Raw genomic sequence first — 16,323 nt, forward strand, 5'->3', positions numbered from 1 at the left:
TTGAATGGTTCTATTGAACACTTGAGCCTATGAAATATTGGCATCTTGTGATAATCAAAATTTCATTATAAAGTCAACGAGTTTCCTATGTTCAAACTTGAGCCTAATCCATTGCACTTGTGTTTTGGATATTGATTTTGGACTCATGCTTGACTTGCTTCCAATTGAATTTGTTTCAATTAGCATCTCATTACACCCTTTTGATCCATTGTATAGTGTGATCTTCTTAAATTGTTCGTAATTGGATAAGTGCATTTGATTTCACTCAATCTATGATATGCTTAATAGTCTCATGTGCATCCTACCAAAGAGAGTATGCACATGTAGTGGGATGCTATAGTTTGCAAATGGGTTTTGCAAATAGCTCAAGTCTATGTTCCTACTTCGTATGGCATGTCACTAAGTTCGTGAAGGTGTTTTGCAAGTTGTCAAAATTAATGCATTAAGGTCGCATGGAACCTTTAGGTTGTAAATTTGTTTTGCAAAAGATTAAGGTTCATGTAGTTTCCGTTGTGGTGGATATTTGGACTATGTTTTAAGTTTGATCCAATGTGTTTAAGATCAAGCAATCAGTTGGGATGTGTAGCCCTCTTAAGCTTTCCGTAAAGTCCAAGATCACCTAAATTAGACATTAGGTTAGAAAGTTATTATTGTTTCTATGAGTGTTAGATATGTTGGTCAGGGAGTGGCGGTCTGACTGCCAAGAACTCCGGTCGGACCGCCAGGGTGGTGGTCAGACCGCAAAGATGGCCGGTCTGACCATTGGAGATTGTACAAAACTTTCATCTCTTTGCAACGAGTGGCAGTCTGACCGCTAGGGAATAGAGAGTTTTGGTAGTCTGTTTGAGGCTCTCGATATGACCGCCAAGGTGGCTGGTCTGACCGCCAGATGCTTGAAAAAGTTGTAACGACTAGTTTTAGAGTCGTTGGTCTAGTGACGGTCTGATAGAGGAACGATTAAAGGCTTGAACCCACCTCAACATAGATTATGGGAGACCGGCAAGTCTCCGAGACCATAGTAGACCATAGTAAAAAAATTTGGTGTCTCCTTTGTAGTTTGCCTACTTAGGCTTATTTACTTTGAGCAATTTACATTCTTAGAATTATAATTGCTTACTTGTCACCCTAGGTTGCAAACCTTGACATAGATATAAAATTGATCACTTTATAAAGACATAGATTTTAGGGGTTTTATATGTGTTGTAACCAATCTTTTAATTCCGCATTAGAATCAGTTATATCTTGCTAGAAATTTTAGAACCACCTATTCACCTCTCCTCTAGTCGGCCTCCTTGATCCTACACCATCCCGACAAGAAGACAAAGAACTCGAGGCCTAAAGTGGTCGTAAAGTCTCTTGGTGAAGTTAGAACTGTTCCTCTGGATCCAGTGAAGCCATCCAAGACCATACGGGTCAGCTCTAACCTAGACCAGAAATAGGAACTCAAGCCCTTCACCTTCCTCGGAGCAAACACAGATGTGTTTGCATGGAAATCATTTGATATGCCTAGTATCCCCAGGGAGGTGATCAAGTACAAGCTAGCTATCTGGCTAACGCCAAGCCAGTTAAACAAAAGCTCCAGCGGTTTGCACCTGACCAGATAGAAACAATCAAAGAGGAAATCAAAAGGCTCTCAAAGGTAGAATTCACCAAAGAGGTGGATCATCTCGGGTGGCTTGCTAACTCAATCATGGTTCAAATCTCAAACGGTAAGTGGCGCATGTGCACGATAGCTACTCAGATACCTGGTATCTTAGTGGGGAATTGAGGTTAATCCCAACAAGATCAAGGCCATCAAGGAAATGCAACCCTCAAGTCAGCATGTGAAGTTAAAAACCTAACCGAGTGCATGACATCTCTTAGTCGTTTCATATCCCGACTTGGAGACTGGCAGCTTCCTTTCTTCAAGTTACTGCACCAACATGATAAGTTCAAATCGTATGAAGAGGCTGATGAGGCATTCAAAAATCTCAAGAGGCATCTTTCTTACCCCCCTATGCTAGTCGCTCCCGATCAAAATAAAGAACTCTTGCTATACATAGTGGTCGGACCATGTGCCGTAAGTGGAGTATTGGTGGTGGAACGAGAAGTTCCCGACAAGCGAGAGAAGAGCCAACGACTAGTATACCATGTCAGCGAAGTACTCCATGGTCTCAAGGAACGCTACCCGCAAATATATAAGCTACTATATATGGCATTGATGGTCTCTCGCAAGCTAAGGCACTATTTTTAGGCTTATAAGGTCACTATGCCATCAATATTCCCACGCGAAAATATCCTCCACAGCAGATATGCATTTGGACGAATCGCTAAGTGAGTTGTTAAGCTTAGGGAATTCGATATTCGCTTCATACCTTGAAACACGATTAAGTAACAAGTACTCACCGACTTTTTTGCCAAATGGAAAGAACTCGATCAACCCCAGGTCAACCGTAGTGACATGTCTGACATATGGACACTCTTCTTCGACGGGTCACTTACACTCCAAGGCTCGTGGGCCAAGATTATACTCATCTCTCCCACAAGAGAAATGTTGTAATATGCTTTGCAGCTCAACTTTTCGGCCACAAACAATGTAGCCAAGTATGATGGTCTACTCGCTGGTCTTCGAGTAGCTTTTGTGCTTGGTATCCGCTGCTCTCTCATGAAAGGTGATTCACAGTTGGTGATGTAGCAAGTTAGCAAGGAGTATCAAACCTTGGACAAGATCATGACAGACTATCTCTTAGAGGTGAGGAAGCTGGAAAATCAATTCATCGGACTCGATGTCAGATATATCCCAAGAAAGTATAACTGCATCATCGATAGTCTTGCCCGACTAGCCTCCACATGATCTCCAGGATAAACTGGGATCTTCATATAAAGACTCTTAAAGTAATCCATGAAATCTGCAGATGACACGGCCAAAGGAGTGATCATCTACGAGACCTATAACCAACTGAGGGGTGATGCACTATCCGGGCAAATATCCCATTGATCCAGGATGTATACCCTGGTGGACGGTGCCCTCTATCATAGGGGCACCCATGGAGTATTCATGAAGTGCATCTCTTAAAAGCAGGGTAGTGAACTACTCAAGGAAATCCATGAAGGGGTGTGCGGAGCTCATGCTTCCTTCTGAATTCTTTTTGGAAAGGCATTTAGACAATGTTCCTATTGGCCTATGGCTCTCCATGATGCGAGCGAGATGGTAAAAACATGTGACAACTATCAATTCTACAGCAGGCGTGTGCATCAGCCCGTCTAAGCCTTACATACGATCCCCTTATCGTTGCCATTCATGACTTGGGGATTGGATATTCCAGGACCCTTCCCAATAGCGTCCGATGGCTTCAAGTTCTTCTTCATCACAATCAATACATTCACCAGTGGATTGAAGCTAAGTCGGTCGGTAGAATCATCTTTGAAGCAGCCAAAGAGTTTATCTTGAAAAACGTCATGACAATGTTCGGTGTCCCGAGTAGGATCATCACCGACAATGGTACTCAGTTCTCAAGCGCAATATTCATTGAGTATTGCAAGGGACTAGGTACTACGGTCTTCTTTGCGTCAGTAGCTCATCCACAGAGAAATGTACAAGTCGAGTGGGCCAATAGTCTCATGCTACAAGGAATCAAAACACGCGTCTTCAACCACTTATCCGCCTACTCTAAAGCCCGGGTGTCTGAAGTGCCTAATGTACTCTAGGCACTCTAGACAACATCCAGTAGGGTGATGGTTGAAATGCACTTTTCTCTAGTTTACAGGCCCAAAGCTATGCTACCATGTGAACTAAAGATCAAATTTCCCCGCATCGAGTTATACACCGACAAGGATGGAATCTCGAGAAGAGAGAATGACCTCAACAATCTTGACGAAAAAAGACTCAAGTATTGATACAATCAGCAATGTACCAACAAGCTCTCAGGTGCTACTATGACTAGTACGTCTGAAAGAGAACCTTGCAACATGGGGATCTGGTTCTACAACTCATTCAAAGCCAGAAAAATAGCAACAACCTATCCCCCGAAGTGGGAGGATCCTTATACGATGGTTGAATCCAATCGTCCTGGGTCGTATAAGTTAGCAATGGAAGAAGGTTGAGTCCTTAATAACTCATGGAATATCGACCAAATTCATAAGCTCTATGTGTAAGAATTAGTATAAATTTTCTAATAATACGTATCATATTGCCCGAGAAGTTGAATAAATCTTTTTTCCACCTTGTCTATTCGACCTTGCAAATCAATGTCTAGCAATGAAGTAAGCCGTTATTTGGTATCTATACCTATGTGCATACTCGGTGTTACGAAAAGTTTCTCTACAAATGAAGGACAATATGATTTTTTACATAATTTTTCTTGCTAAGATTGTCTATCCGGGAACTCTTCTCAGATAGCTAGTCAGGGGCTTAATGGGTTCAGTATTGAAAACTAAAAATAGCATATCGTGCATGCTCTAAAGAGGATTCTAACAATAATGGAAGGCATTTTAAAGTCACATCTATGGAAATTGTGAAAAAAAGTCCCTTATTGAGTCATCGAGTGCCTGAAGGCTATGATGTTTTTCACTCAAGTCGGACCTAAGGCTGGCCAAAATATGCATATAGATAATTGACTGATGTCACATGAATAGGGATGAAAATGGATGGGAATGGTCAGGAAAACTCCCTAACCGTTTTTCACTTTCATATTTGTTAGTCGGACAGAAAACGGGATATGCGAGAACAGGAACGGTGAGGACATAATCAGAGGGTCGAAAATAAACCAATTTGATCAGTAATATGCCGGTATCAGTCGGGATTCAAAAACACAAAACAGTAACACCGACCCACAGAACCATCAAGTCAACATGTATAAGTTTAACATGATCTTCAGACAACACCAAACTAATAAATTTAATGAACCAATCCACTCAGCAAGTCGCATGAAAGTAAACAATGTCAAATGATTTTTCGATTCACATGACATATCATTTTTTATCAATACTTGACAAAGAAAAGTAAATAACTAATGAGAAAAAAAACTTCACAAAAAGAAAAGAAAAAGAAAACAAACTACAGTGGAGTGTTTTCTCCTGTCTGCTACCCTTTTGCCAAGAGGCCAATAGGCTATCCTCACATCGGCAACAACAGAGCAACCCAACCTGCTGGGAGCAATGGGCCTCTCAGCCAAACTAGTTGGGATGAGGCGCTGGGCTGGTGGGCTAGGATGTTGGGCTACTCAGAAAAATAGGATAAAGATGGGAATGAAAAAGGGATATCCCGGATTTTCTTGGGAAAAACAGAAACGGATGGAGATGTCTCAACCGTTTCTATTCCTGTTTTCCCGAAGCTTGTCCCATTTCCATCCTGTTTCTGTTTTTGTCTGCAAATACGAAAACGATCGGAAAAAAGGGGAAATGGTTCCTAGACAGGATGGGATTTGTCTGTACCATTTTCATCCCTACTCATGAACTAATCGGAAGAAGAGGTGATTAAGGCTAAACATATTAAGCTATTACATACTTGCTACATCCAACATTCACGGAGTCCTATATTTATACATAGGCATTTTAGTTAAAAGTAGAAATTCATTTACAAAATTTTGATTTCTTTTTTACAGATAATTGACATGCAAAAGAAAATCTACATCCAAAAGAGGTCCTAAGTTCTAGCCTGACACCGTGGAGGGAGAGGAAGAAAGCGAAGAACCTAATAGAAGAGCTTACCCCTAAGTTGGCTGCTCCGGTTTCATTGTCTTCATCGTGGTTGGAGAATTAGGGCAAAGTAGAGTCTTTTGCCTCCTCTTTCTTCTTCTCCTCTAGGGCCTTCTCCTCCCATATATCCTCCTCTAAGAGATCTCAATCCACCTCTTCTTGGTGTGGGCCTTATTTCACGTATTGATAGGGGCTTGACGATGGATAGTATAAAACTACCATATATTAGTATTTTATATATATTCAAATCCCCTATATTCTCGGAATATACGTCCATATTTGACAAAGGAATCCCTAGATATGTAGAAATTACCCGTATGTACTAGGGTATCTCACGAATATAGAAGTTTATCTTTAAGGATAATAGAATTCTACTCGAAAAAGAATCCAGAGGCCACATGACAATCCTCACACACGAAGCCAGGATACCCTGCGAACGACAAGTCCAACCAACGAGATGCAAACCTCATTGCCTAAGCATACAGAAGCCTTAAGCCCTCAAGCCTTCTATCCGCACAATCTATATTGACATCTCACTGAGACTAAGTGCAAGGGAGTCCTCGACTAGATTTAGATCCATCTAATCTAATTAAGACTCTCCTTTAATCTATCTCGATGATTAATACAAGACTTCATGACTTAAGGCTATTATCTTTCAGGGCTTAAACCTATATAAACCTCTATATTCTGACGTACGATTCAGATAAAAAAATATCCTCTATTTTATTTACATATTCATAAGATCAACTGTTCACAAATTATGGACAAAATATATCACCGAAAATTGCACTGCTAGTCAGGAGCCGAGAAAATGGTGAGATGAGTGTGTGGTGGGGCGGACCGACGGACCGTGCTAGATGTTCAACCCATAACACCTATGGGTAGCACCTCCTCCCCCTGTAAAGCCAGTCCTACTGCTCGTTTGCTCTGCCTGCTCCTTGCCTGTGAGACCGTGCTCCCTGCCGGCGGCAGACGGCGCCCTGCTCTGCTGCTCCTCCAAGCTCCAGATCGGCATATCCCGTAGGCGGTCGGCCTCTCCTGCAAGCTGCGGTTGCCGCCCAGCCTCGACTCCCCTCCGCCCCGGCCCTGAAGATTGAAGAAGGACGACGAACTAGTGAGCAGCCCCACCCCTCGCTTCCTTCTTGCCGTCCCATGCAAATCAATCCACGCGCCGATGCCGATTCGCCGCCGCCTCACCCTATGGTTGGGTTGCTCTTCTGTGTGTTGCAGTGGCCACTACGCCGGGCTGCGACCCCGGTTCATTTCTTGAGATAACCCATTATTTACCATGGTGAATGGGGAGCATATCCTCTGGACATGAGAATTAGATGACACAACAGCTTTCAAGAACTTCAAGATGTGAGTCCCATGTTTCCCAAGGGTACGATTCTTCATGTTATTATTGCATTAAATCTTGCTTATCATTATCAATTGTGCAGGTGGGGACATATCGAATTCTCTCTACCATTTGGAAGAGTACTCAGCCCTACACAGAAAGTTTTATCCATGAACTAGATGAGAAGGTACAGGCATCTGGATTACACTTTTGAATTTTGATCTTTCTTTTCCTTTTTAAGTATAGATTACATATAAATCATCGGCATTTTGGTTTGTGCGTAAATGTATCATGTATGTAGGAATACTAGCAATGCACTATATTTCGTTATGTTTATGATCAATTTTCATTATTTCAGACAAGCGCCTCCCTGAAGTTCACAATTTTGAACCCGAAGGGACGTATCTGGACAATGGTTGCTAGAGGAGGTGCTAGGGTCATATACGCTGATACAGCAATCATGAATCCTTATCTTTTTTTTTATTTAAACTTGGGAAGTTTTTCATGTTGGTGCCTGCTAGGCTGCTACACTATTCACCTAACTTAGGCTTGCATATGATTTTATTTAGAACATCTTTAAATTAAAAATCGGTAAAAATTTTAGTACCTAGAAATTAGCACCTTTTGCTTAAATGCTAGGTCCGCCAATGTGTGTGGTCACCTGGGAGTAGGTTTGCCCATAGCAACGGTAACGATTGGGATGACACGACAGTGACGGGAAGGCAATACCGCCGGCTTGGCATCATGGAGCACGAAGATGAGGAATGGCAGAACGACTAAGGTGAATTAACAGATACTACTATACTAGCAGTGATCACGTTTAACAAATGCGGGGAGCTTAGGTAACCTCAATTATGCCATTGTTTAGGTCCGCTAATGTTAAAAAGTGTATTTTCTTCACTGACAAACACATAGGGTATCATGCTATAAGACGTATCTTCTCTTTCGTTTACCTTAGAATGACAATGTGATGCATGCGTCAGCCCAAATTGTGTGTATAGTCCAAACTGGGCCAATGTTCAAAGCTGAACTGAGTGTCTAGTGTCTACAACACATAGGCGCACGATGTGGTTTTTTATATTAGAAAATGACGATGTAGATTACTATGGGCCAAACACTTTTGGTGAAAAATGGTCAAAACACAAGCAAGCGCTGCATATGCTAGGGATTCTACTTGAGAATGCGTACATAAAGCATGTTTGGAAGAGAATTCATACCATTCTACTGGAGGATAAAAATATGCGAGATGTAGCGGATGGAAAATAACTGGAGTTAGCGTTAGTACAAGCATGCCACTTCAGATGCCGTTTAATAGTGTTGAGGCATCAATGACTTTTTTTTTCCAACCCGGTGTGTCGGGTGATGGATTTTTCTATGTAATAATGAACGGTTGTGTGTATAACTTTATATAGAAGCCGAAATAAATATTATTCCATTAATTAAAAAACAAATGCCACTTCAGATGCCGTTACCTACTCTAAATTTGTGGAATTCGACAAACCATCAAGAAGCACACTGTCGTCACTGCGAAAAATCATAAGATTCAGTACAATGGAGTCCACGAGAATATTCACGAGATCCGCATAATAACTGCATAAATAATAAGGGGAATGCTAAACTCCATTAGAGTGTTTTAGCCATCCTCCTTCACCCCGAATTCTATTTTCCTTCTCTTCCTCTTCTACTCTAACTCCGACGTCCTATTTTGAGTTAGTGTTTTAGGGTTTGGAATTAGGGTTTGGAGCACGGGAACGTGCTTAGGGGGAAGAAAATGAGCGGTAGCGTGGTAGTGTGGCGAGATAGTGTCGGTGCCGCCTAAGCCGCATGCAGTAGGAGGGTGGTGAGCATAGTTAGTAACGGTGGCATAAAAAACATAGATTAGTGAGGAAGTGGATAATGATGGTATGGAGCCATCAGAGACGAGGGAGCAGGATGGGGCATAGGCGACAGCATAATATAGGGGTAACGGGTCAGGGAACAACAACAATGGGGAAGGAAGGTTGGAGGAGAATGAAAGAAGAATTGGGTCAGATCGGAAAGTTCAAAATTCGAGTTGTTTAATTTGGGCCTCCAAAACGGCCCCAACAATTATCATCACACCGTTCAATAAGCCTGACAATGCCGTACCAACAATTGCATGTTCTCAAGGAAGGGAGTCCAGCCCTGAAAATCAACAAGTTAGGAAATGAAACTTTGTGCAGAAGTGTGAGAGTACGGACATTCTTTGGATTAGAACCGCGTTGATTTATGCTCAGACGTCTTAATGATTGGGACAAGATCTTCGTCTTGATTATAATTTACATACTTGTGCTCTATAGCAACTCTAATGCTTGACAGCTCGAGAAGTTAAGCCAAACTTTTGTTTTGCCCTCGCGCGTCGGCAAAAATGTCTGGTTTTCATTCCACCACAGTACAACTGACCCTTCCCAAAGAAGAAAAGCACATAGTCCCACAAGGGGGGGAAATTCTATGGGGGCGTGCTGCACAGCCTTCGTCATGCAGCACACCCCGGATGTTCGTCACATGGCTGCTAGCGATCTCAAAGCACCTCCGGACGAGTCGTGTGAATGAGCCAAGACGAGTCGTCCATGTGAACGCATCGTACTCACAATCGAAGCCTCACCCATCTTGGTTTTATGTAGGACCCGCTTGAACCCCGAGGTTGGAGACAATGGTGTCTCCCACATGCCGCTTGTAGTCAAGGAGCCCCGCGGAGGCAGCGAATCGCTCCATCGCGGTAGTGTCCATCTCGCCGTCCGCGCTTAGGCATCGCTCCATCGCGACCGTGTCCATCTCGCCGTCCGCGCTTAGGCGACAACACCCTCTCGAGGTCGAGAAACCGGCAGCTAGTCCCCCCTGTCCCCCACCCACATTATTTCTCCCTCCCCCCTCTCTCTCTTTCCCGTAGCGGTAGTCACCGACAAAACCCTAGATCTCCCTCCCGCTAAAACCCTCAAGAAGGTAATGTTTCTTGCCCAAAGATTAGTGCTTTCGCTCTAGATCTCTCAACGACTCCGTTCTCCATGTTTCCTCAATTGGTTCGAGACCTTTTATGTAAGGAATTTCATGGTGATTAGATACTTCCTGTGGTACAGTGCGGGAGGATGGTGGAGCCCTCCAAGGTAATCCACATCCGGAACGTTGGGCACGAGATTGCTGAGGTGAGAAGGGGAGGAGAAAAGGGGCAATCTTGAATCTTTCCCATTTTTGTGTTTTCTAGGTTGATTTTTAATTCAACTTATCTGATTTTCCGACGAAAGATTAATCTTTGTTGGGTGTTTGCTCACTGTTGTGACCACGTGGTGAGCACGCCCCCACAGAATTTTCCCCCACAAGGTAGATTACTATGGGGCAGACACTTTTAAGAGGGGAAATGGCTGAACCACAAAGAAGTGCTTGCTATATGTGCGTAGGGATTCATAGCTCTCATCTTGTGTTGAACCATTCCTAAAAATACTTGTGTGTTAATGACCAGTACAGGCTCGCAATCTGCGGGCTGCAGGAGGCGACCACCTCCGCGAGAACAGCCCTGCTCTCGCCGCCGAACAGGCTCTCCTTTCCGTCCGCTCTCCGGAGGTCGCCGACGCCGGCGCCGGCGTCAGGCCCCGTGAACACGCCCATCACGGCGGTGAGCGGCGGGCCGATGATCAGCAGCCCGTCCGCACGTAGTCGAACAGCGCCGCGCCGCTCCCGCCCACCTTTGGAAGCACCACCGGCGGCGGCGGAGGCGTTTGTTCGGCTTCGTCCGCGGGCCCGCGGCCGGCGCCGGCACAGCCTCTGGCCAGTAAAAGAGGAAGGCGTCGAGCTTGTCGTAGTAGTCGTCCGTGCTGCGGTACCCCTTCGGGCTGAACCCGCCGAACCTGAAGCCACCGTCGGTGTAGCCGACGACGACGCAGGGGCCCTTGAAGTCGGACCTCCGGTGGAAGTCAATCGCGCTGAAGCCGTCCACGGTGGCCTTATAGCAGCACTTGAACTCACGATCTGCACCATTCGCATGCACATAAACAAAGAACAAGAAGATATATAACAAAGGCATCAAAACAAAGTAAAAAAAAAGTTTCCTAAGTGTTAATAAAACTTCTGTCACTTTGCTGAAAATTAGTTTCCAAAGTGTTAACAAAACTTCAGTCACTTTGCTATTTCGGATACTTTGAGATTCGCGCTTCTCATGTGTGAATCCTGAAGATGCCACGGTAACTATAGGCTACAGTTCAGAGTTCACTCAATCTTAGAAGGGATGGAGGAGTCCGAGGTTCTACATTGAGGCCACGGTGGCATCACCGAGAAAAATAAGATTATTTTCGAAGAGAGGGTGGATGGCAACGCCGTGTCACACGGTGATTAAAGTTATCTCTAATAGATACTCTAAACAATTATTTTATAACACTATTATAGTACTCTCTATTTTTTTCATCTTCAGCAGCTATATTATTTTCTACATTTCATTACTCTTTTTCTTTCTATAGACTCATAATCATTCTCTGTGAATAGTGACGCGGGAGAAATTAGGTATGCATAGCAAATTTCAATGTAAATCGGTGTACTAATTAGGTATACTAATTAGGTATGCATAGCAAATTTACCACATGCATGCAAGTTCATTTTTACTCTTGGAGAAATAAAGGCGTCCACTCGTATAGAGACAAAGCGTTGATCACATGGCTGGGTGATTAATTTTGTGGTACATGCATGATGCATTATAACGTAACACTGCAGGCCGCTGTGACTACGACGTGAGGGACCTCGGTTTAAAAAAAAAAAAAAAGAGGTGGTGAGTGGATGTTTTAAAACTCATACTCGGTTTGTAAAACTACATTCTTTGGTGTAAAACATGCATGGTGTTTTCAAGAAACCATGGTATTTCTCCAAAACATCAAAAAGTCTACACATCCAAACAGGACCTTAGGGTTTCGGGAGTGTTTTGTATATGAGTTATGAGCGAGGACGAAGATAATTCGACTAAGATTTGATGATCAAAGGTGACTATTGGCAAATTTTAGGCACTTAGATTTATAGGGTCTTTGACCCACTACTGCAAAAACTATTTTTCGAGACATTTAGCATAATTTTCTACAGGCGGTTTATTTGAAAAACCGTCTGAACAATTGGCGAGAGCCTCCTGCGGTTACGGGCTATTTGTGGAAATATATTTTCACAGGCGGTTCACATAAGGAACCGCCCTGTGATAATAGATTATTATCACAGGGGATTCATATAAGGAACCGCCTGTGATAATAGATTATTTCCACAGGCGGTTCCTTATGTGAACCGCCTCTGGAAATGATCATTTATTCAAAAATTCATAACTTTTGTATATGAAGTTGGATGAGAAAAAATCTATATGAAAATTGTAGCTTTCGATGAGATCTACAACTTTGTAGTTGACATTTTTTTTATTTAAAGTCATTTAGATGCCCAAATAATCGTTTGAAATTTAAAAAGATTATTTGGTATCTAAATGACTTCAAATGAAAAAATTTTCAACTACAAAGTTGTAGATCTCGTCGAATGCTACAATTTTCATATAAATTTTATCCTCATCTGACTTTGTATGAAAAAAAATTATGAATTTTTGAAAATAAGCTGTCACTCATTTTCACATGCGGTTTCTTATATGAACCGCCTGTAGAAATGACCATATTATTGCAGGCGAAATGGGTGACAGTTTATCCTTAAAAATTTATAACTTTTTCATATGAAGTTGGATGAGAATAAAGTTTATATAAAAATTGTAGCCCTCGACGAGATCTACAACTTTGTAGTTGAAAAGTTTTTCATTTGAAGTCATTTAGATACTCAAATAATCGTTTGAAGTTTCGAATTGCAAATATCAAAAGAATTACGTATGCTCATCTGTTCTGAAGTCGTTCTCTAGTGTGATGGTGGGGAGGGTTCGCATGACCCGACAAGTTTCGAGTTCGAGTGCCAAAAACCGCGTAGCGCGTGTCTTTCGCGTGAAAAAACGCGTGACTTGTGACTTGCGACCGCGTGGGGTTCCTGGTCGGTCTAAATTTTTTTTTTGCTTTTTTCGGTTCAAAAAAATATCGATTGAGAGACCGATTATCGCAAGCGGTCCGCTTAAGGAACCGCATGTGGAAATCAATTTCCATAGGTGGTCCTCTTAAGGAACTGCTTGTGGAAACCTATTTTCACAGGTGGTTCCTTAAGTGAACCGCTTGTGGTAATAGATTTCCACAGGCGGTCACTTTTGCGCCTGTGGAAATCATTCATTTCTACAGGCCTTCGATCGCAGACGGGTGCACTAAACGCCTGTGAAAACGAGTTACCACCCGTCTCTAAAAATAATTTTTGTAGTAGTGACCCCTGCCTTCAGGGAGCCTTTACGCACTGCCCTACAGGCAATTTCTACAAATTTTAGGCACCTGAAAGCTATATGAACAAGAATTGGGGTGAAGGAGTTGTAGTTGCGAACTAGCCGCTAACTAGAGAATAATTCAAGCTAGCCAGCATGGACTACGACTGTGAACCAGAGATGGCAGCGGGAAAAATTCCTGTAGGGAATAGGCAATCCCTGTCCCTGTTTGGAGGATGATTCCTCATCCCTACATGCGGGGAATAATTTTTCTCCACCTCCATCCCCGAGCAGGGAATTGTACCCTAGGGGGTCCCGTCCCGTTACAATAGCATTAGAGTTTGATGCTAGTTGGGCCTTAGGATGGACTGGACAGCGGATGGATAGACCTTAGGTATATTTGATACATGCATATTAACCTATATATGATATAAACGGGTCCCGCGGGGAAACAATGATGGGGACAAGTTACCATCCCCATCCCTATCCCCATCTCCGCTAGACCCGACGGGATGTGATTACTCTCCATTTACATCCCCACAGGGAAAAACAGTCCCTATCCTCGTCCCCTAATAGATGAATTCACCCCCGGGATCGGGGATTAGGTCCCATTAACATATCTAATGTGAACGGATCATGGTCATCCTCGATGTCATCTGCTTCGATGGTGCCACGTACAGATTTATCGCAGCAAGTAGGAACTTCTTCACTGAGCGCATCCTCAACTTCTCCTCGTCCTCAGATCATGATGAGAAGGGGAGGTACCGGATCCGGCAGCTACAAGTCATTGATCCTCGCTGCAACTATATAATAATATATGATTATGTGCATAACTTGTACGGAGACCAGCATAATAAAACATTATCTTATATAAAAAATTTGTTGCTGAAGTGTGGCCCTGTGTGTTCTTGAAGATAAATGCCTATGGAAGAAGTGAGGCACTCGACAGAAAAAAAGTGTGGTTACGAACCAGCAACATGAAAGAATTCAAAACTTGCCTAATTTGAGTGTGCCAATCATTGTATTAACCGTCCGATCTAGAAGATCAATTACCTCTCAGGTGTGTGCTCGCCACGAGCGACATGGGGAACGGCAGCTCAACGTCGTGGTACTGGAACTGCAGCTGCGGCGGCGTCTCGGCTCCTTTCGCGCCGCCGCCTTTTCCGCGGTTGAAGAAACTGCGAGGGGTGACGAAGCTCGGCCCGGCCGGGGCCATGGCTCTGCAGCTCGCCATGAACGCCGTGCCCATCGATCATATTGCTCAACCGTGGAGAGAAGAAGAAGCCGCTGCGGGTGTCGTCTTCGAAGATATGAAATATTAGAAAAGTTTGTTTCCAAATCTGGGTGTGAGGATTAACTCGTGTGGTATTTTTATCCATGTGGGCTCTAATTCACCTTCATGTGCTATTGCCTCTAGTTTTCCTTCACCTAGGTCTAGCACCCATTTACTGAATTCAGAAATTTCTTGTTGAGCCTGTGGTTCTAAGTTTGGAGAAAGGAGCCTCATATTTTTGTTTAATGTTAAAATAGAAATGTTATTCCAAAGGGGTGAGTTTATTATTGCTACATTTACGATCTGTGCCCTGCTACCACCCTCAATGACTGGAAGTATTTGTCTAAAATCATCTCATAGGACAACGATTTTACCATCGAAGGGAATATGTTGCCTGTGTGGTGATTAAGATGATAATAAATCACGGAATGTCCTATCCAGGGTTTCAAACGCTATTCGATGTGTTATTAGGGCCTCATCCCAAATTACTAATGAAGTTGCCTCAATAAGTTCAGTAAGCATGGTTCCTCATTTGATATCACAAACAGTGGCATCATCTATGTCGCAAGGAATTTTGAATCGAGAATGTGCTATTATGCCACCTGGCAATAGTAATGATGCAACACCAGAGGAAGCAACTGTAAAGGCAATCTTTTTCCGCATTCGCAAGTATGTCAGTATAGCATTCCATTAATAGGTCTTACCAGTACCTCCATAACCAGAAACAAAAAGAAGGCAGGAGCATTATTAAGAACTGCATTTGTTATGCGTTTGAAGGCATGTTGTTGTTCATTATTAAGATTTGAAACTAAATGATCAGATTGAAGCAGTAGTTCTTCGATGTTATATGATAATTCTTCATCTATAAATCGATTGCTACATGCTACTGCAAAGTTACTTGATCTATGTGGCAAGTTGTAGTCTCTAATTTTGCCTCTATTTTTTGCAATTAGAGTTCAAAGTTCATTAAGTAAATAATCTTTTAACTCAGGATCAGGCATTTGGTAGTTTTCATTACTGACAACCTCTTTGAATCTATATTGGATATCATCAGCTAATGCTCGCCAAACCTTTTCAAAGAAAGTGTATTCGTCGTTGACCTCACAAAAAAGCAACATTGTAACAAATAACCACCTAAGTTGCGTGAAAGTAGCCCAGATTGCTGCCTTGTCGAAACCATTATACCACTCTTGATCATTACCAAGGAGGCCACGAGAGTTGCATGTTTCTTTAAATGTTGCATATGTAATACCGTTGTATGTTCTAACATTATCATAACTTTGCACGCCCTTAACAACCATCAGTAGCATTCTGAGGTAATAATGCTTGCCAAGAGATGGATGCGCGTAGTATAAACGGCCTATTTTCAATCCTATTTGCCTGGGTTGCCATATTCTTAATGTTTCATCCCATCGCCACATCGAGGGGAATTCACAATACGTTAGGTTTCTTCCTTGAGGATATGTTTGGTTGGCGACGAACCATTCAGTTAGCATGGTTCTGTGTAGGAATTCTTGGGAGACTATTTCGGATAAATTAGCATCAGTGTTATCTGTTATGTTATTTTCATGTGGCAAGTGTACATGGAGCCTTTCTACAGGTGAGAAATGTTTATGGATATCAAATCCAAATATACAACAGCATGCATCTTGTTCGCAGATGTAGCGACAATCTAAATATTCCTTAACTTCATTTATACTCTGAGTTTCACTATCGTATGGTGCA

The 16,323-nt window shown here is 42.7% G+C and overlaps 1 long non-coding RNA gene and 1 pseudogene across 1 annotated transcript; one reads left to right on the forward strand and one right to left on the reverse strand.

Moving 5' to 3' along the window:
* Nucleotides 1-6,569: 6,569 nt before the first annotated feature.
* Nucleotides 6,570-8,478, forward strand: LOC133900628 (uncharacterized). The gene is made up of 4 exons (XR_009906569.1): nucleotides 6,570-6,790; nucleotides 6,907-7,035; nucleotides 7,116-7,199; nucleotides 7,371-8,478. It is a non-coding gene; the product is annotated as an uncharacterized LOC133900628 (long non-coding RNA).
* A 1,952-nt stretch (nucleotides 8,479-10,430) lies between these two features.
* LOC133900838 (uncharacterized) lies at nucleotides 10,431-14,601 on the reverse strand (annotated as a pseudogene).
* Between the last annotated feature and the right edge of the window lie 1,722 nt (nucleotides 14,602-16,323).

This window comes from Phragmites australis, chromosome 19 (genome assembly GCF_958298935.1).
Source record: "Phragmites australis chromosome 19, lpPhrAust1.1, whole genome shotgun sequence".
NCBI classification, from domain to species: Eukaryota; Viridiplantae; Streptophyta; class Magnoliopsida; order Poales; family Poaceae; genus Phragmites; species Phragmites australis.